The 22,467-nt window shown below is 40.8% G+C and overlaps 1 pseudogene; it reads left to right on the forward strand.

Moving 5' to 3' along the window:
- Positions 1–371: 371 nt before the first annotated feature.
- LOC142855740 (TAR DNA-binding protein 43-like) lies at positions 372–22,219 on the forward strand (annotated as a pseudogene).
- Positions 22,220–22,467: the final 248 nt, after the last annotated feature.

Below are 22,467 nucleotides of genomic sequence, written 5' to 3' on the forward strand. Positions count from 1 at the left end.
GAACACTAACTCTCAAGATGTGGCTTTGATAGTAAGATCCTGTAAATGATGTTTTTTCCTGCCAGGAAAAAAAGGAGGAAGGGGCAGTTTTTATCAAAGGAAAAGGCTGCTTTAATTTTCTGGTTAGTTAATCTCTTTTGCATGTCATTGTAATAATCAGAAAGTGTTAGTAACTTGCATTCAATATTTAAATTCTGTCAGTGGAAGAACGCTTTGTGCACTCATTCCCATAATGAATTTATATCACATGTAGTTTCAGAACAATAAAGACAGAGTCAGTGTCTAAGATGGAGGTTCCTTCTGCACCGGGTGGGTGCTCTCTGTGGTCATCGTCTAGACTGGTCGCTTTTCTATTGCTCTGGCGCGACACCATGACTAAGGAAGCTCACGGAAGACGGCGCTCATCTGCGCTTATAGTTCCGCGGGATCAGAGATATGCAGAGTGAAGGGGCAGGAGCAGGGAGCTGAGGGCTCATGTCTTGAATGGCAAACACAATGTAGAAAAAGCAAACTAGAAATGGTGCGAGTCTTTAAAGTCTCAAAGTCTGCCTCCAGTGACATGCTTCCTCCAGCAAAGCCATACTTAGAAAGCTGCCCCAAGCAGCCTTGGCAACTGGGGCCAAGCATTCAAGTGCCAGAGACTATGGAGGGTGGGTACCTCACTCACACCACCCCTTCATCTTTGCTTCCATAGTAGACAGATTCCACTTCGATACACACATATCTTTCTAGGTCTAAAATTATGCCTTCTATTTCCAGGATTTTGTATTATGCATATATGTATTCCAAGACTTTGTATATGTCAGACAGTCACCTTTCTGTCCCTTTGACCAAATCCCCAAGATAATTTAAAATGAAGGGAAGTATTTGTTTTTGTGAACAGTTTCAAATGTTTTATTCCATGGTCAGTTGATCCTGCTGCCTCTGGGTCTGTGCTGAGGCACAATGCCGTGGTAGAAAGCTCTTGGAGGAGGCAGGAAAAGTGCTCACCTCATGGTAGGGAGGAAACAAAAGTCAAGAAAAAGGGGATTGAATCCACGGCACACTCCCAGAGCCTGACCCTGTCCCACCACCAACCTCCTAACAATGCTGCCGGCTTGAGCGAGCCTTGTACACAGGTCCTTGGGGTGCGTTAAGATCCAGAACACGGCATCTTGTCAAACTCTACAAACCAGACACAGCTCACAAGTCTCCCAACCAAGTAACAACCCAGGACTGTTATAGCAATACATGACATTTCCTCAAGTTTTTGTTTTTATTTGTGTGTGTGTGTGTGTGTGTGTGTGTGTGTGTGTATGTGTGGTCACATGCGCCAGCATGTGCAGGTCAAAGATCAATTTCAGGAGTTTTCCTCTATCACATGCTGCCTTATTTTTGAAACAGAGATTTCTCATGGACCTGGAGCTCACCAGTTTGGCTAGACTGACTGGCCAGTAAGTCCCTGGTTTCTACTTCTATGGTGCTAGGATTACAGGTTGGAGCCCCCACACTACGTAGCAGCCAGGTGTCCCCATAGTTGCTAGCATTCAAACTCAGGTCCTCGTGCCTGCATGGTAGACATTAACTACTAAGCCATCTTTCCAGCCCTGCAGGCAAAAGCCTTTAGTAGAAGGTTTTCAATCAGCTGTGCTTGAATTAAAAAACAGTCACTGTCACTGGCCAACTAGAAAAAGATCTATGGCTGACAACATGCAAGTCAGTATTTCTCGAGTTACTAGAGAAAAATGCTTTTCAAGATGTCTTCCTTGAGTGTAGTGCTAATAATCATGGTAATTATATCCATCCCAGAATCAGGTTTTATCTCAAATTTTAATTGCCAAACCCAGATCTTTGGACTAGAATTTTAAGCAGGTTGTGGTATAATGTAAGGCACCCAACATGTCTAAAGTGTCTCCCTTCAAGAATCTTAGATAATTGCAGGACACTTGAACACCTAAGGAACAGGGCCGAACAGATGTCTCAGAGGTTCAGACCACTTGCTGCTCTTCCAGAGAGCCTGAGTTCAGTTCCCAGAACCCATGTTAGGTGACACAAAGTCACCTGTAACTCCAGTTACAGGACACCCTCTCTGGCTTCTGCAGGTAGCTGCACACGTATGGCAAGGCATAGAAACACCCCCACCATCACCACACACACACACACACACACACACACACACACACACACACACACACAGAGAGAGAGAGAGAGAGAGAGAGAGAGAGAAAGAGAGAGAGTAATAAAAGCTCAAGCAAATACCCAAAGGTGTGTATACCATATTAGATGATCATAAGTCAAAGAAGAAAAGCCAGGCAAGAGAAAGGAGTAGAGAGCAGTTAAGTGAGGGAGGGGCGTTTCATTTCTCTAAGGGGCCAGAAAAGGCCTCTCAGTCCTATGGTGAAATTTAAGCAAAGACCAGAGGAAGGGGGCCTTCTTGCTCTGGCATGGCACTCCAGGCTGTAGAGACAAATACGAATGTGTGAGTGCTGAGGCAGGGGAATGACTGTCATTTCTGAACTCCAAACACCAGCACAGCCTGCTGATGATGGGGAGAAGCCACACGAACTCGGAGTGAAAGCAGAAGCCAGGCAGTACAGACCACGTTTGGATTCAGATGTTCCGTGTTTTAGGGCTAAGCAGAGATGCCTCTCGTTAACTGGGTACAGACAGGCACAGTAAACATCATCTGTAACTGTGAAGAGCTGGGCACCTCCCTAATAGGACCAGGAGCAAGGCAGGGATGTCTGCTCAGTTATTTATACTCCACACTGTGCTTCAAGGCCTCTCAGAGCAATAAGGCAAGGTGAAGCAATATTAGGGCGAGGCTGGAAAAATCAAAGTTATTTACTCTCAGATGACTTTATTTTTAACATAGAAACCCCTAAGCGGTGCCTAGAGGGACTAATACAGCGAAGAAGGAAATTGAGCGAAGCTCTAGTTTATCAAGCTGATATGTCTGCGTGTTAGCAAAAACAACTGAAAGATGAAATAAAGAAACATACTTCACAATAACACCAAAAGTCATAAAATTCTTAGGGACAAGGTTATCAAGAAATTTGCAAAATACACGCAGAGAACAGTACAAAACAATGCTGAAGGAAAATTAAAATATCTGAGGCTAGAAACATTTATAGACTAGTATGCACCTATACAAAACACACTGTGCATACTAGATGCATAAAATTTTAAAGTGTTAAATTATTTGTGTGTGTCTATAGCATATGCATGTATGCATGTGGAGGTCAGTGGTCAACATGGCAATCTTCTATCAATTCTCCACCTTATTTTTTGAGACAGGGTCCCTGGCTGACCTGGAACACACTGATTAGTTCCCAGGCCAATGGGGTCTGCTAGTTTTGACCTGAAGTATTGGGGTTACAGGCCTGTGCTGACACAGGTAGCGTTTATGTGGGTGCTGGGAATTCAAACTCAAATCCTCAGGTTTGCACAATTCCTCTTGGTCAATTCACACGAGAACAAAAACATTGAAAGAGACTTCTAGCAGGTCGAGTCTCCTATGAGAGATAGTCAACCACTCAGGGAAAGGAAGCTGGATTCCATTGTATGTTTAGGAGGAGGTATACACCCTTCAGGAAGCCATGTAATTGGGGAAATGTTCTTGAAGTTTATAGATTATCTGCAGGACAATTCCTTACGTGAACGAACTTTTCTTTATGGAAAGGAAACTTTTATAAAGCTTACAATGGTTTATACAGATGATGAGGTTCAGAGAATTATAGTCTTTAGCGAACATGTAGCAGTTAGCCCACACCAAATACCAGTGTCAGGAGGACTAATTGTCAGGTCTCAAGTTAGAAAAGTTGCCCTTTCCAAAGTTCCATATTTTATAACTTTGGTTGTGAGCCTAGCCTTTAATGACTGAGCCATCATCTCACCAGCCCTGAAGTCCCATATTTTAAAAGGCCTACTTTATTAGCTTCTCAAAAGGAACCCATGAATTTATAGTGTTTTGCATTCAAAGTGGCTACTTGGTTACAGTGTGGCCCTCACTGGCCAGGGTCTTATACAAGGAACATTCAGGTTTTGTATGTGGTTGCTCCGCACCTGCTAAACAGTTGCGGCTTACGTGTTCCGAAGCACTCAGCCTCTGTGGGGTTTGTAATGATTAATGTGTTCTCCATAAAGGGGTTAGGAATTGCCCGTACTTGGTTAGATTCTGCTTGTCACTCATTCTTCACAGTCTCCTTTTCCTTCTCCTCCTCACCATCATCTCCTCCTCCTCTTCTTTTTCTTCCTCTTCCTATTCCTCCTCCTTCCCCTTTCTTCTCATCCTCCCTTTTTCTTCTTTTTTTGGCCAGTGAGATGGCTCGGCTGGTAAAGGGGCTTATTGTTAGGTGTGAATTCGATGCCTGGATTTTTGCGCTGCAAGGAGAGAATCGACCCTTGCAGGTATTCTCTGACCTCCACACATGCAGTGTGGCATATGTATGCCCTTCTTAGCCTTAGTTAAAAGTAAACAAAATAAAGATGAAAAGTGAAAAAAAAACATTTACCTCCACTGAATGGTCTTGGATGTGGTTAAGACATGTTGCTAGGGGAAGGAGTCTATTAGAAACATTACGAACACCATGGATAACAGAAAACTGCATGGTGGGGGCTCTGAGACCAGGCCACAGCAGCACAGACTGACAGTGTTGGCGGCTGTGTGAAGGGGGATCGTGCCGAAGAGGGACCAGGCCCATGTGACTGAGCAGACTCCCTCCTGGAGGTCTCTGAGAAGATGTAAGACTTCAGTGAAGTCTGCATTCAGGCTTTTCTGTTTCCCAGGATGCAGCAGAAAAGTGGGTGGGTGAGGAGAGGTGCCGTGGTCAGTAACCACATGTGGCCCTTTGATGTGGCTTGAACCTTCAGGCTCATGGGAGTCTGTTGGCTAAAGATTCACAGGTAGGGCTTTCAGTGCGGTTCCTGCCAGAGCATGTGGGACAGAGGAGATGGGAGAAGCTGCTGCTGGCACTGTGACCCAAGCACAGTCTGCTCTGGATTGAAACATTCAGAGAGCTAGCAGCTTCAGTGTAGGCTCGAGGCACACACCTGGGATTGAAGACAAAAGACTCAGACTTTGAATGTGCACACAGCACAGCCTTGCTAGTTCACTTTTTGGGGGGAAAAAAGCAATCCACTCCTTTAATCTGAAACTAGAGGTGTTTTAAAGCATATTCCCTAATTTTTATTGGGGCAATGAACAGCAACTGCATGGAAAATGACTTATGAATCTGTTGACTGCTTTATCCTGGAGAAAGGCTGGGCAATGAGGTGCGCCTGGCTGAGAGATTTTTTGCCCCAAGGCGGGATTTTCGCTTATCTGCCTTCAAAGTTTTTAAAGGGCTAAAATTATTTTCATCATGCTCTTAGATGAGAACTTTTAAACTTCTCCTGCTCATTTATCTTTGTCCTGGAGGAGATTAAAAACAGATTTCTGGGCAGAATCCCGCTTCTGGTGGGGTGGCCCTCTGCTCAGAACTCAGGCAGTCAAAGTCGGATGCTTGCGTTCCTGTTATGATTGCTTTTCAAGGACCAGGAACCCACTTAGATGAGCTCGCATGGACATGAGCTTAGATTAGCTTCCAAGACTGCTGTCACAGGCAGAGCAGCAAAAACAGCAAGAATTGATTACCTCAGTGTTGTGGAGGATTCCGGGTTGGTCTGTCTGAAGTCTGGGAGGAAGAGGTCTCTCACCCAGTTCTGGTGGTTCTCTGGTTTGCTGTAGCATTTGTTGGTTGCGGACACATCACACTGTTTTTGCCTTAACATAGCCTCCTCACAAGTTACGTATCTGTCCCCACACTCTCCAAGGACACCAATGTATTGGACCAGGAGCCCACTCTACTTTTGTATTACCTCATTTGCGAGGTTTACATCCACAAAGGCCTTATTTCCAATTGTGATCGCCTTCTGAGGTCCTTGAAGCTAAGATTTCAATGTTTACAAATGGGGATGGGCAAAATTTAAGCCATGTAACACCTTGCACATCATGGCTGGACCTCTAGAGACAGGAATCTGGCAGCTCTGGAACATGCATCACTTTGCGCCTAGGCTTGCACGGTGCTCTTCTTTGTCACTGCCCTTTTCTTCTCTCCAATTCCATCTTTTCTGGTCCCCAACAACTCTGGTTTGTTGTGATGTTGATTCCTATTTCTGGGGCTGTGTTGGCAGTACCACTTCATATAGCTCGTTTCCCAGGGTTTCTGTCTTTGAATTAACAGTAAAAGACATCATAGAGTTGGAGATATATATGACTCAGTGGTCAAGAGGATTGCTTTTGTAGAGGACCCAAGTTCAGTTCTCAGCACCACCCACATCAGGGGGTGCACAACCTCCTCTAACCCCATCTCCAGGGAATCTGATACCTCTGGATTCCACAGATATCTGTACTCAAATGCGCACACTCCCTCCACATACATACATACATGCATGCCCACGCGCATACCTACTTACATATAACAAGAGGCATTATGATTTTTCCACCCATCTTGTGGGCTACTTGAATTTGAGTATTCACTCATCTTTAGCCGCAAGGGAGGCAGGGCAACATGCGGAGATACTGCAGGTGAAGTCAGCTCCGTAGGGGAGGCTCAATTGCAGGTCATAGAATAAGCAAAACAAGATAAAAATAGCCACACACCCTTCGACTCTCCTTGAAATGATAGAAATTTTATATTCATGTGAGTTCCTTGCAAACTAGATGGCTCAATAGAATCAAATAGGCACAGTTTTTGTGAGAGGCAATTCCTCTGTGGAAACAAAAAACCTGGAAATCAGACAGATAGCAAAGCCTGGCTGATCTAGAGTGAAGGACAGTGGGCAGGATGATTCCTCTCAAACTATTGTGCATCATGGGAAGGTTGGGAAGAATGCTGTGGTGACCTTGGGTGAAGGTAGCTGAAAGGGTTATGTGTTTTCTATAGTGGATCCCCAATATGGTCGGTCACTGGTAGGACAAGATGGAGTTTGAATTGTAGTACCTGGGCCCTGTTGCAGAAGAGCATTCTTTTGTTCCCGGCTGCCCAGACTGGAAATAATCACTCAGAAAATCACTGCTTGGCCTATTAGCTCTAGCTTCTTATTGGTTAGCTTAATTTAATCTTAACTTAAACATCTTAATTTAACCCATTTTTATCAATGTGTATCACCACATGACTATGGCTTACCAGGTAAAGTTCTGTCTGGCATCTGTCTCTGGTGGGGCTACATGGCTTTTCCTGATTCTACCTTCATCTCCCAGCATTTAGTTTAGCTTTTCCCACCTAGCTCTGTTCCCCTATAGCTCTGCTATAAGCCCAAAGTAGTTCCTTTATTAACCAATGATATTCACAGCATACAGAGGGGAATCCCACATCATCTACTTTTTTTTGTTTAAATCAAAAGGAAGGTTTTAACTTTAACATAGAAATTACATATAACAAAACAGGTATCAAGCAAGAATTACAGTTACAATATTTATATCTACTTTATCTTTTATCACAACTAAGGAAACCTATAACTATCTATTCTTTAACTCCATCAAAGACTCGAAAAGGATATAACATTACCTAAGTTAACTAGAAGTACATTGTAAGCAACTTCCAAAACTCTAGAATTGACAGAGACATCTTGCTGCCTGGACAGTCATCCAAAGTTCTTTTGTACCTTTGGGGTATCCACCTTTAGCCTACAAGGCCCATAGTGTCCAGAAAAACTTTTCCATGAAGCAGGAAATTTGAAGATATGTTCTGTCTTGTAATGGCTAAGTCCATCAGTTGCTTTCTTATGTATCCTGTAGAATGTCTGGCAGATCTTTTTCCATGAAGGAACCTTAAAGGACCATCTTACCTTTAAGCAAGTTCAACAGTCATTTCTCTGTGAGTTCTGCATGTCCAGTTCAAACAGCATAGCATCAAGCAGTCCAGGCAAGAGCAGTCTCTTACCCAAATGGCAAACAAACTCCATAAGTAGCCTCTTCATCAGTAGGTCTGTGTTGCCATTAAGCAAGTTATAGCACTCTGCTCACAAACCCCATTTAAATGCTCCATAGCTGGACCTCCAGAAAGAGTCAGAGTTCATGCTGGCAGCAAGGCCAAGGAAGTCACCTTGTCAAAACAGGGTGCTTAACTTTTTTTTCTAAGGTTCAGGATCCTTGATTGGCTGACATTTGCCTAGAGGTGTTGAAAAGCAATAGATGTGTGCTGGCAGGTGATCTGTCAACATTTGTTGGAATGTTAGGAATTTCCTTTGGAAGGTTTGTTCCTGGGTGGTGCTTGGGTGGTCTCAGTTTGTCTTTCTTGGAACCATGTATTGCCTTAGGGTAAACTATTGAGACTTGTCATAGCTGAGTTCTACACTGACACAGCAACTTAATAATCTTTGCTGTGAAAAAATTCACTGGTAAAGGCAATTCATGGAAGAAAGGTTTGTCTTTGCCTTATAGTTACAGAAAGACATACAACAGGCATAGAAGGCATAGAGGCAGAAAATAGGAGGTTGGCTGGTCCCATTGAAAACATACTCAAGGCAAGAAATGAACAGGAAGTGGGTAAGGTTATAAAGCCCCAAAGTGACCCACTTCCTCCAAACAATGCTCTACTTCCTGTCGGTTCTGCAAACTTCCCCAAACAGTGCCATCACTGGGGATAAAGTGCTCAAACACATGAGCCTACGAGGAACATTTCATAGCCAAACCACAACAGTATTTCCTCTTTCTCATCCTCAATTTCCTTGTTTATAAAGAGGGAATTAGAATTGAATTCACCTCCTAAGATTAATGATTAAGCAGAAAACAAGAGTTAAAGTGCATTCTGTAAAAATGTCACATACTAAGTTATAAATACAATTCATTATTACCATAACTTATTTTATAAAAGCACCGTGGATATTGATGTTCTCTACACTTCATATTACCAACTAGGATTACTTTATGTGGTGACAACTTCCGAAGTACTTTTTTGTTTTAAAATGAAATGTTTTAAAACAAAACAACAAAAACCTCAAACCCAATGACCTAAATTAAACGAACATTTTATCATTCTAATACGTTGACATCTATTATCAGTGGAATTCATTCTGTGTTCCAGTTATGCTAATCAGGTATCACTTCATAAAGAGATGCAATTGAATTTGTGACTCGGAATTTGTGGGTTATTGCCTCTGGTAATAGTTTCATCACTTGAATTTTGCTTATGTCCTTCAAAGTACTTATCACTCTAGCTAAAGATCAGATTCATTTATTTCTTTATATTTTTTGTTTGTTTCTGGAGCTAGGGTTTCTTTGTGAAGCCCTGGCTATTTTGGAAGTCTCTCTAATGCCATGTTGTTCTCGATCTCAGAGATCTACTACCTTTGCCTCCTAAGGGCTGGGATTAAAGGCATGTGCTCCTATATCTTCATTATTATGGTTGTTCCCCTATTTTCCCCTGTTTAAGTAATATAGTCAACATTAATAGAGGTGGACTGGAGAGATTGCTTGATGGTTAGGGGCATTTCTATTCTTATAGAGAACCTGGGCTTGGTTCCTAGCATCCACATGGCAGTGGGTAACCATTTGTAACACCAGCACCAGGGGTTCTGATGCCCTCTTCTGGCCTCTGTGGGCATTGTATGCCTGTGGTACACATACATACACACAAACAATCATATACATAAAATAAAAATAAAAATGATACAATCATAAAATATTAATACATGATATGTCAATAATTCCTAATATATAAGTAGAAAAGTTAAATGGTCTCTATCCATTGATAGTTATAAAGGAATGACTCACATAGATCTGTATTGAGTGCATCAACATATAACTTGAACTCTGTGTGTGTGTGTGTGTGTGTGTGTGTGTCGAGGTAGGGAGGTGGTATGTGCTACTGAGATTAAATCCATAGCCTTGTGTGTGTTAAGCTATCAACATATAACTTGAAATAGCAATGCCCTTTGAAGGTCAGTTAAAATTATTTTTGAAACTTTTCATTTAGACAGCATTGGAACTGGATTTTGTCAGCTCTGTCCTGTGTTAATATGATGAGTCATGCTGATTAATTTCCTTGTGATACATCGATTTGAAGTCCCAGCAGGACCACTAGCAATTTTTATACTGAGATTAGTCTAAGAAACTTTTTTTCTGGTATTTCCTTTTTAGATTTAGCAATCAAAGCAGTTCTTGCTTCCCATGAAAGCTTGTGCTTTTTTGTTTTGAATAATTCTAGAATGTTATTATCGTGGATCTATTATTTTTGAAAAATTAGCAAAGCTTAGCAATGAATCTGCGGCCATGCTGTACTCTGTAGCAACTACTTACATTTCGTCTCATTGATTTCATTTATGTGGTCATTTCTGTAACTTTGTTAGAAATTTCTGTTTTTGTAAATAGTTATCAATGCTACTCGGTCCTCCAGTTTAAATCAGTGTTATAGTTGAGAATATTTGGCACTATTTATATGACTTTTAAAATGTATTATATTATTTATTTATGTGTATGTGGGTATGCATGTGTGAACGCACATGTGGGTAGCTGTAGAGGTCAGAAGTGGGACTCTGATCCTCTGAACTTGTAAGTGGCTATGAGTAGCCAGATGTAGCTGTTAGGAATTGAACATGAGCCCCCTGGAAGGACAGTAAGGGCTCTTAACCACTCAGTTGTTTTCCAGTCCCACTTCTTTTTTTACTTTTTGAGACAGGTTCTCACTATGTAGTCCAGGTTAGTCTTGAATTTACTGTGTAGCCTAGGCTGGTTTCAAGTTCACAGTTTTCTCGCCTCAGCCTCTTATCTATTGAGATTACCACGTACTGCTCGGAATGACCTTTTAAATGATGACTTATTTCATTTGACCTAGGACTTTTCAATGGTGTGAGGGGTTTCCTCTGGGAAATAGCTGCCAATGCATAAGACTGAACTGGGAAATCACACCTACACTGACCAGAGCCTTGTCTAGCCTCTAGCTTTACTAAAGAAGGTCCCAGCCATATGCCGTCAGCATGGTCAGAGACAGAAAAGAGTAGCCCTTCCTTCCTGTGCTGTATGTCCATCCCATATCCTTCCCCCTGGCTCAGGAGAGAAGTCAGCTGGTGAGGTGGTAGGAGTGCGGATGGTGAGTACCACAACTGTAAACAGTTCCTCACACCCCTTTTAAAAATTAAAAATAAATTCTTCTCTCATACAATACATCCTAACCATATTTTTCTTCCCTCTATTCCTCCCAGTTCCACATCATGTCCCCTTTCCCCAAGATTCACCACCCCTCTGTTTCCTCTTCAGAAAAGATTTGGCCTCCAAGAGCCAAACAGGACAAAACAAGATACAATATGACAAGGCAAATGCCCCTCCTTTTGAGGCTGGATAAGGCAACCCAGTAGGAGAAAAAGAGTCTCCAGGAGCAAGTAAGAGAGTCAGAGAAATACCTATTCTTACTAAATGGAAAAGCATCTGTAAGGCAAAGGTTACCATCAATTGGACAAAGAGACAGCCTACAGAATGGGAAAAGATTTTTTTTTTACCAACTCCACATATGATAGAGGTCTAATATTCAAAATATACAAAGACCTCAAGAAATTAGATATCATTAATAATAACAACAACAAACAATCCTATTAAAAATGAGCTAAAAATCTAAATAGATCCTTCTCCATATAGGAATATCAAATGGTTGAGAAATACTTAAAGAAATGTTCAACATCCTTAGCTGTTAGGGAAATGTAAATGAAAACTACTTTGAGATTTTTATATTACACCTCTCAGAATGGGGATGGCTAATACTAATACCACAAGTGACAGCTCATGCTGGCAAGGATGTGGAGCAAGGGGAATGAACACTCCTCCACTGGTAGTGGGAGTGCAAATTTGGGGAGTCACCATGCAATTCAATATGATGGTTCCTCAGAAAATTGGAAATTGACTTATCTTGGGACCCAAGTATGCCACACTTGATCCAGGTATGCCGCACTTGATCCACGTATGCCACACTTGGACATATACCCGAAGGATACTCCATCCTATCACAAAGACACTTGCTCAGCCATGTTAATTGTGACTTTATTCATAACAGAAACTGGGAGCAAGCTAAACAACTATTCCCTGTGGACATTCCTGAGAATCGAGTGCTGACAATTCCATTCTTCCAGAAGTCATGCCCCATTGACCCAGTACCTATTTGCTGTAGAAGTCCATAGCCAGAGGCTTTCTGCTAAAGGCTGTCTAGAAGACTTGTCTCTTCTGATGCAGAGGTTCAACTGACAAGGAAGAAGTCCCTGCTTTCTGCAAGGGGTTGGTGAGAACTGAGGCTTGATCCTCTCACCCCAGGACTGGAGTGAATGATTTGAGCTTGTGTGCTCTGAGCCATATTCTCAGTGTATTTATGCTGGTCAATTCCTACTGAAGTTTTCTTTTTTCCATGTATGCCTTTGTCTTCTTTTCACTGTCACTTCCTCCAATGTGATTTGACTTCGTTCTTTAGTTCTAAGCTGGTGTCATATTCAAAAAGGTATTTCTTTTAAAATATTACTTTTGGCAGTATCTTATGAATCTTAGTGTGTTTAGATTTTTGCCATTCTGGGATTGAACCCCCCCCCCTAAATTTTTTTTAAAAAGACATAGCTTATGTATCCCAGGTTGGCCCCAAAGTTACTGTGAACCAAGAATCACCATGGATTCTGGCTGTAGGAGGCTGCTTATTTGTTTCCTGGCCACCCAGACTTCTGTAATAACCACACAGAAACTGCATTAATTAAATCACTGCTTGGCCCATTAGCTCTAGCTTCTTATTGGCTAACTCTTACATCTTAATTTAACCCATTTCTATAAATTTGTGTATCATCATGAGGTGGTGGCTCAGTGGGTAAAGTTCCAGCATCTGTTTCTGGTGGGGCTACATGATTTCTCATTGATTCCACCTTCTTTCTCCCAGCATTCAGTTTTTCTCTGCCTAGCTCTCCTCTGTCCTATCAACAGCTAAGGCAATGTCTTTGTTCACCAATGGTATTCGGGGCATACAGAGGGGAATCCCACATCAGATTCTCTTTAAAAATACTTTAAAACATTTATTTTATGTGTGATGGAGGAGGGTCGTCTGTCTATGTGTTACTTTCATTGGTTAATAAAGAAACTCCCCCTTTGATAGGACAGAAAATTAGGTAGGCTGAGTAAACAGAACAGAATGCTGGGTAGAAGGGAGTGAGGCAGATGCCAGATTCTTCGACCTGAGATGGATGTAGACTAGAATCTTTCCTGGTAAGCCACCACCTTGTGGTGGTACACAGATTATTAGAAATGGGTTAATCAAGATGTGAGAGTTGGCCAATAAGAGGCTAGAACTAATGGGTCAGGTAGTGTTTAAAAAGAATACAGTTTGTGTGTTGTTATTTTGGGTGTAAAGCTAGCTGTGCGGGAGATGGGCGGGATGAAAAGCAGGCCTGTCCACAGCTCCTTCAACATACATGTATGAGCATTTTGACTGTACGTGTGTCTGTGCACCACATGTGTGTCTAGTGCCTATAGTGGCCAGAAGACAGCATTATCTCCTGGATCTGGAGATACAGAAGTTTGTGAGCTTCACTGTAGGTGTTGGGAACCAAATCCAGGTCCTGCGGCAGAACAGTTGGTGCCCTCAGTCATTAAGTCTTCTCTTCAGCCTTGAATTTGTGATCCTCTTGTCTTTGCTTCATATGTGCTGATGTTGGGGTGCGCAGTCCTTCTTTTTCTCTTAAACACTATGCCATAGCAATAGTTTCAAATCATTATAATTGCATAACTTCATTACCATCTAATTTTAATGAGGATGAGGCAAATGAAGCAACCAAGGTTTGGTTTCTTGATATTGTCTCAGTAAATACTTGTCCTCCTGAATATTGGCGTTGTTTTCAGATACTTGTCTAGTCCCTAAAATGAGCAAGTCCTTGACAGGGAAAAAGTTACAGTGCTGTGGGAGCTCCTTCAGCTCCTTCAGCCAGTAACCTTTAAGATACCTGCCCACTTGGGCATGGTCTCTTATGTTATAAATGCAGCTGGAAAGTGTGCATGCTCCCTGTCTTGCTTCCATCATGCTTCCTCCACTGGGCCACTCTGATCTTGTTCCCTGTTTGTGCAGAGGACTGTGATCTGGGACAGTGATCTGCGAGTCTTCCCTAAATAAATAACCCTTTATTGTATGTAATTCTAAACTAGTGTGGGATTATTTTGTATCTTCCGCCAACAGTACAGCTTTGGATCTCCTTCTCCTTAAGAATTTGCTGTTCTATCATCTTCAGTCCCTCTCCCTTTAAGAAAAAACCATTTCTGCCCTACTAAATTATTAGTATTAACATACTCCTGTCCCTTCTGTAACACATGGGACAGTAGGAATTTGGGGAAATTGTGTATCCTAATAACTCATGCCTGTAGATCTGACAGCTTACATGCTAATGGGGGACATTACAGATGTGATTAATTAAGGATCTTTTCATGTGCATGCCTGTGTGCACATGAGGATCCATTTTTGTATGCAGATTGTTCATAGGCCATCTCTGCCTTTGTTTGTTTGTTTTGAGACAGGGTCTCTCACTGGCCTGCAGTTAATGCAGCCATCTAATTTGATTAGCTAAGGAGTCCCAGGGATCCCCATGCCTTTTTCTCCAAAGAGCTGGTGTTTCATGTGTATTCCATGCCTAGTTTTTTATGTGGTTTCTGGGGATAGGACTAAAGACTTGATGCTTGTTTAGCACACACTTAACTAACTGAGCTGCTTCTCCAGTCCCTGAACTGCAGATTTCCAAAAAGAGAAATTATTATGGATTATCCTGCTCGAACTGATAAAATAATAAGTCTCCTGATAGGAGTAGGAGAGGGTACTCAGTCTGAGAAGGAGATTGAATGATAGAATCAGTCAGAGGTGAGATGCCAAGGAAATCAGGTGGCATTTACAAGGATGTATATTTTTCCTGATTCTTTATAAGAAACACAGCCCTGCCAACCCTTAGACAGTCTGACCTTCAGAAGTAAAAGGCAATACATGTATGTTATGGTAAGGTCTGGGCTGGTAGAATTTTGCTTGCACAGCGACAGTAATCTCAGCCACCAGGCCTGCTCTCAGTTCCACGTTTAGCCAACTCTGTGCAGTTAAGGTTCAATATCTTTGCCTCTGTAGGTACCTGGTATGAAGTTACCTGTGTCTTTTGGTGTCTTCTTGTCAAACACTGGTCCACTGTAACATTCACGCTAATAAAATGGTAACAGCTTTGACTGTGCAGAACCTACAGACAACAAACCCTGTCTTGTAGCTGCTAATATGTTTAATGTTAATGAAATGGTGACAAGTAATAGCATCTTAAAATTATTCTTAAATCTATTTAAGGACAATTTCCTTTTATAGAAAAATTTAGCCTCTTATTTTAGTTATTTTTTTTGGCTTAATTGGTTGACATTTTTATTTGTTTAAGAATCAAGATTTAACATTGTATTTTTGCTTTCTCATTTTATTTTCATGATATTTCAGTGTACGAACCTTTCAAACAGCACTTGGTTTTATATCGTGGTGGGAGATCCTAAGGTAGCATATATATTCCTTTTTCAAAAATCCTCTTCTACTAAAATGACTTTAAAAATTACCTATAAGGGGATAAAAATGGAATTATCTGGGGAATTAGGTTCTGTGTCAGGAACTATTATAAGATAATGGCTAAAAGACACATAGTTCCAAGGGAAAGTAAAAAGTATTGTTATAAGTAGACATTTTCATCGTGGACTCAAAGTCCTTTGCTATGAAAGAAGGAAGGAAAAGTGAATCAAAGACACAAGTTCAGGAATGATAAAGCTAGCAGCTCTAAGGCCTTGAGGTGGCCACAGTCATTACTCTGTTTGCTCTGTCATATGGTGTTGTGTCTTGGGCACTGAGATGTGGCAATGAGCACACTTTCCCATGAAGCTTGCATTCTAGTAGGGAAGGTGAAGAGGGAAGATGAATAAGGGCAATTTATGCAAGGGCTGGTGATGATAACTTTGACAGAATGAATTAAGTCTGAAAGGGGAAGATGGGGTACACAAAGCATCATATTTTATATTATAAATACATACCATTATCTATTGTTTTAGATGTGAAAGTAAAGGGTGAGAAGGTGGTGGCAGCATTTGACTATGAACATGAATGAGGTGTTTGACTAAGGTAGTTTTAATAGATATTTAAATGAATTAAATTAAATGCTGAATTTTCTCCAACCATCTAGACAATAAAATAGAACCATAGGTTATCAACTCACAAGGACTCATTTCTGTACAGTATCAACGTGTGTGGGGTCCGATTCCAAAGTTACTGCTTCCAAGGCTGACTGTGAGATGTAGCAGCTTTTAGAGCAAGGCAAATTAGCTCTCTGCAGTACAGCTTTCCCAGTTTATTTGGGAACAAGAATGATACTTATTCACAGGACTGTAATATGGGTAAAATGAGCCAATGTATAAAGTACTTCACAGTGAGTGGAACGAGTTAGGTATTCAATAAACAATAACCATTTTATTGGTATTATTATTGTCCCAGTAATTTGTAGAGGTATTAGAAAGACAGGCACTCAGAGTCTGAGTTCCTACTTTTCAAAAGGGAAAGTGAAATTATTTTCTCTGTTGATGAGTATGGATGTTAATTTAATACAGGTCATCACAATGTTTTATTAGACTCACGAGTAGGAACAAACCTAAATTTTAAAATAGTTTCTGCAGAGAACAATAAGGGGAACCAGGGAAAGAATGCATAGAATAACCTGGTTGCAGCCTAAGCACAGGAAGCAATTATGATATTTAATATAAATGGACTAAATCTCCATATTAATAAGGTTCCATCTAATGGAGAATTTTTTTCTTTAGCTAAGAGATCTGTTTCATGCGGGAGCACATCATTATGAAATTAAACAGAAGCGAGGAGATACAGCAGGTAAATTAAAACAGAATCTGAAGGATGATAAGTCGGTAACAATAAAGCCCATAACAAAATGGTTGGTTCCCAATGTCAATAAACACATGCAAGTTGAAACAAAACGCCTTAATGTAACACAATATGCCTTGTAACTGCAGACTTTGTTAGAAGCATAAAGTGGAACGCACAAAAATAGTAGCAGGGACCCTGGGCAAGCAAGATGGCTGAATTGATAAAGTTGCTGCCAAGCCTGAAGGCCGGGGATCTGCATGGTGGAAGGGAAGAGCCATCTTCCACAAGTTGCTTTCCATGTGTGTATTGTGCCATATATATATATATATATATATATATATATATATATATATACACAAACACACACAAACACACCTTACTACTACTGCTACTACTAAAAGAATATAGTAAGGGACCTTAACACTCTCCCAAACTTCCATGTTAGAGTAGGACATAAACCATATATCATTTTGAATAACCTGATCAATAATCTTGAGTTCATAGTTTGGTATATAATTTTGTTGCTCATGAAGAGAAAGTACTATTTTCAGAGGAGTACTTGCTCAAATCAAATCTAGATGTGGTCAAACACCAAAAAAACCTTCAGTATATTTCAAAAGCAGAGGGTATGCAGATTGTAATAGTCAGTTTGGAATGTAATCTGTTTTTATGCTAAGGTGAGGATGTACTTTGCCTGTTATTGTTCAGCCATAGGTGCCTTATGGCCACTCTTCCTCTCCTGCAGAAAGAGAAACACCCCTGAGTGCTGTGGCATCATGTGGGGTGCCTAGTATCCACCTATCTATAGAATGATCTCTCTATCTACTGCATGGTTGGTGGATTATACAAGACCACAGAAAACTCCAAAAATGTTTAAATAAGTTACCTCTGATTATAAGCAGCCATGGATGGATCTTAAAATGTGATTTAGCCAAAACTCAAGCTTGTAAAATAAAGAATATGGTGTTCATACAAATCACAAAGCACATGGCAGTATATTTTGTTAATAGAATAATAATACAACTTAAAAATGAGGGACTGGGTTTTGTGGGCATGAAGGGGTACCTTGGCTGATACAAGATCTCTGTAACACTTATTGGCAATGGCATAGTGGAGAACTAAGCAAAGGTGTCTGAATATATGCACGTAACAGAAGGTGAGAATGATGAGCCCATGAAACACCAACAGGAGACCATGACAAGGTATTGCTGCTCACAGTTACAGTCCAGTTCCCAGGGCATGTGGCTTTGCTTCTACAGTGTCTCAGTGTATGAAAGGCATTTGACTGAAAGGACTTCTGTGTGCCTGTGATGCTGGCTAGGGAAATCTGGTCCATGCTGTCTACTAGTCTGAAGATGCTGTCTACACAAGGAAAATGGGTAAGGGCTATACATTCTCAGCAGCAAACCTGGAAAGAATAGTCCAGAAACATCTGATCTTCTAGTATTGGCTCACCCAGGGAAAACAACTAAGTAAGACCATACAGACAATGTCAGCACTTTTGGAGATGGTCCTGTGGTGATCTTAAAACCAGAAGGCTTTGGCTTTGTTCCATTTATGGAACATAAATCCCAAGTCAAAGTAATATCGTAACATCATGTGGTAAATAGCCAATGGTGTGACTGTAAGCTTCTGAATCTTAGCACAGCCCAGATGATCCCCTGAGAAGTAGGCAGTTCATTGGGTGTCATACTGAGGACAAGACTGCTGAAGAACTTGAGCAGTTTTCCCATTAGCATGGGGAAGTGGTGGGTGTCTTCATTCCCAAATCAGTCTGACCTTTTGTCTTTGTTACTTTACAATGACAAGGTTGTATAATCTTTGTGGAAGGGATTTGACCATTAAAGGAACCAGTGGCATGTATCCAGTGCTGAACCTAAGCACAATAGTGTTAGCGAAAACGGCAGAGGATTTGGTGGTATTCCAGGTGACTTCTGGAATCAGGATGAATTTGGCAACAGTAGAGGTGTTGGATCTGGTTTAGGAAATAACCAGAGTGATAATATGGGTTAAGAAATAAACTTTGGAGCTTTCAGCCTTAATCCAGTGAAGACAGCTGTAGCAGAGACTCCTGCAGAGAAGCTAAGGTATGATAGGGATGCTGGCCAGCCAGTAGCACCAGTCAAGTCCATCTGGTAATAACAAAGCCAGCACAGCATGCAGTGGGAGCTACATCAGGCTTTTGATTCTGGAAGCAGCTCCTACAGTGAATAATTGTGGCGTCGCTAGTGGTTAGGGGCCAGGATAAAATACAGGGTCAGACAGTTGTCTTGATGGAGGCTTTGGCATGAATTCTAAATCTTCTGGCTGAGGATTGTATAAGCAGTGGGTTTTGGTTGATTTGGTTGGTATAGAAAGCTGGGAATTCAAAAATTTCAAAACTCATAGTAAGTATATTATAAAATACCTGTGTATTAAAATTTTCAATTCAGTTTGTTCAGTTTGAAATACCTTCAGTGGTATTTTTGATATTTTTATTCAGAAAAAAAAGAGGAAAAGCCAAATGAATTGGATGTTTTGTTACATAAAGAATTAAAATATTGGGTGCCTGAAAGTGAGCTTGTTTGCCCTACTGGTAAACCAGCCCACGACAGTTCATCTCAGAGGGTGTCTTTGTAGCATTTTGTCATTGGATTTCTCAAGTGAATTTCTTGCATGCTCAAAGTAGAAACCATTGGTTAGGTTTCTCTTCTTTTCTCCTTATTTTAATTTGGATCATACCCTACGGATTTTTTTCCCCTTAGGAACAACTCCCATTGGGAGATCAAAATATCATGGTGTTTGGTTCTTTTGGTTTTGCTTTTAATACTTGTTTTCCTTCATAGATGAAAGCATAATATGAATTCTTCTTTTAGTCTCTGTAGCTCATCTCATTGCAAATGCGCATGAAAGAAGCACATCACTACAAGAAGTGCTACTAACAGAAATGCTTCTGTCTACGTGTTTTCTCATCCAGGAGCTCATCATCATACCACACAGGCTAACTCTTTGATGGTGGGTTTCTGTTTTTATCTGTGACCCATTATTCGATGGAGTTGCTTGAATGCTATGAAAGAACGGCTATGATATGGAACCAGAAGACTGTTTGAACTTTTGAAGCCTTGCATGGGATTGATGGTGGTAGAGAAGCATGCAAGGCTAATATGAGCGAGAAAGAGAGAGGGGATGCATGCAGAGAGTTGATGGAAAAATGCATATATTTAACTTGGTGAGAAGTGTCACTCAATCCTGTGGCTTTGGTAAAAGATTATGCAGAGAGAAATGTAGCAAGGAATGCATGAATGTTTTCGCATCAATGGACATCATCCATTGAAAGAATTTATGCTTTGTTCTTTGAAAACCCACTTTAGTTGAATATGCTAAGTGAAATGATGCTTGTATTTTCCTCCCCATCTGTCATCTGCTGTGAATGCTGTATGGTATGTGTTCTCCTCTGTTACTGATCTGGAAGTGTGGGCATGTGAACTGAAGCTGATGGACTGCAAGCACGGACATAGTTTGTGGTATGCTTTGCGGGAGGACTTGGAAGCAGAATTCACCAAAGAGCTCAGGTGTCTCAAAGAAGGGTGGATGTTCTCATGGCTGTTAGGTGCTGTAGGAATGCTGCTTGCAAACAATGCTGCTGTGAACATAGTTGAGCACATGTCCTTGTGGCACGATTGAGCATCCTTTGGATATATGCCCAAAAGTGGTATTGTTGGGTCTTGAGGTAGCTTGTTTCCTAATTTTCTGAGAAATCTCCACACTGACATCCAAAGGGGCTGCATCAGCTTGCATTCCTACCGGCGATGCAGAAGTGTTCCGTTTTCCTCACAAACCTCTCCAGCATAAGTTGTCATCAGTATTTTTGATTTTAGCCATTCTTACAGGTGTAAGATGCAATCTCAGAGTGGTTTTGACTTGCACTTCTGTGAAGGCTAAGGATGTTGAGCATTTCCTTAAGTGTCTTTCAGGCATTTTAGATTCCTCTGTTGAGAGTTCTCTGATTAGGTCTATACTCAATTTTTTTTTGAGTTGGATTATTTGTTCTTTTGATGACCACTTTTTTGAGTTTTTTATATATTTTGTAGATCAGCCCTCAGTCCAATGTGGGGTTGGTGAAGATCTTTTACCACTCTGTAGGTTTGCTTTTTGTCTTGTTGACCATGTCCTTTACTTTAGAAGCTTTTCAGTTTCATGAAGTCTCATTTATTAATTGTTTCTCTCAGTGTCTGTGCTACTGGGGTTATATTTAGGAAGTGGTCTCCTAAGCCAATGCATTCAAGTGTGCTTCCCACATTCTCTTCTATGAGGTTCAGTGTGGCTGGCTTTATGTTGAGGTATTTGATCCATTTGGTCTTGAGTTTTGTGCATGGTGATGGATATGAATCTATTTCCATTCTTCTACATATTGATATCCAGTTATGCCAGCACCATTTATTGAATATGCTTTCTTTTTTCCATTTTGTATTTTTTTCTTCTTTGTCATAAATCATGTGCTTGTAGGTGTCCTGATTGATATCCGGTCTTTGATTCAGTTGTGCCAATACCAGGCTGTTCTCAGCACTGTAGCTCTGTAGTAGAGTTTGATGACAGGGATTGTTTATGTCTGTTATTGTAAAGGATTTTTTGACTACTTTTTTGCCATAGCCAGAACCTGGAGACAACCTTAATGCCCTTCAACTGAAGAATAGACAAGGAAAGTGTGGTACATTTACACAATGGGGTACTACACAGCAGAAAAAAAATGACATCTTTAAATTTGCAGGCAAATAGATGGATCTAGAAAACATCATATTGAATGAGGTAACCCCGACTCATAAAGACAAGTATAATAGGTACTCACTCATAAGTGGCTTTTAGACACAAGCAAAGAAAAACCAGCCTGTAATTCACAATCCCAGAGAACCTAGAAAACAAAGAGGACACTAAGAGAGAGGTGCATGGATCTAATCTACATGGGAAGTAGAAAAAGACAAGATTTCCTGAGTAAATTGGGAGCATGAAGATCATGGGAGAGGGAAGAAGGTAAGGGGAGCGGAAGGGAAAGGAGCAGAGAAAAATATACAGCTCAATAAAAACACTTTAAAAAAGAATGCTGCTTGCTGCACTTCTCTGTCTTGTTCTTGGATGCTTTTTAAAGCACTTGTCATTGTTGAAAATTCTTAAATAAAACATATTTAAATAACAAAAAGAATGAGGGACTGGAGAGATAGCTCAGTGTCTAAAAGTTTGTGCTGCTCTTGCAGAGGAACCCAGTTGGGTTTCTAGCAGCCATAACAAGTAACTCGCAGCTGTCTGTTACTCCAGCTTCAGGGCTTCTGGCTTCATCTTCCTTCTTTCGTGGACACTGTACTCGTGTGCACATACCCATGGTCAGACATGCACAGACTTAAAAGTAAAAGTAATGAAAATTAGAAAATCACGACTACTAAATGCAGGATAACAATTGTCTCCAGAAAGGCAGAGACCGTAGAGGAGAAACTCTTTGGTTCTTGAAAGCAAAGTTGATATTAATATTATGATTTTAATAAGACTTCTTCAATCACTTAAATGTTTAAAACATGTCCACCAATTACTTTGGGATCAAAGAGAAAATAAGGTTTCTAAAGTTTATTAAAGAAAAAGCACAATGTCACACAAA

This window comes from Microtus pennsylvanicus, chromosome 8 (assembly GCF_037038515.1).
Source record: "Microtus pennsylvanicus isolate mMicPen1 chromosome 8, mMicPen1.hap1, whole genome shotgun sequence".
Classification (NCBI taxonomy): Eukaryota; Metazoa; Chordata; class Mammalia; order Rodentia; family Cricetidae; genus Microtus; species Microtus pennsylvanicus.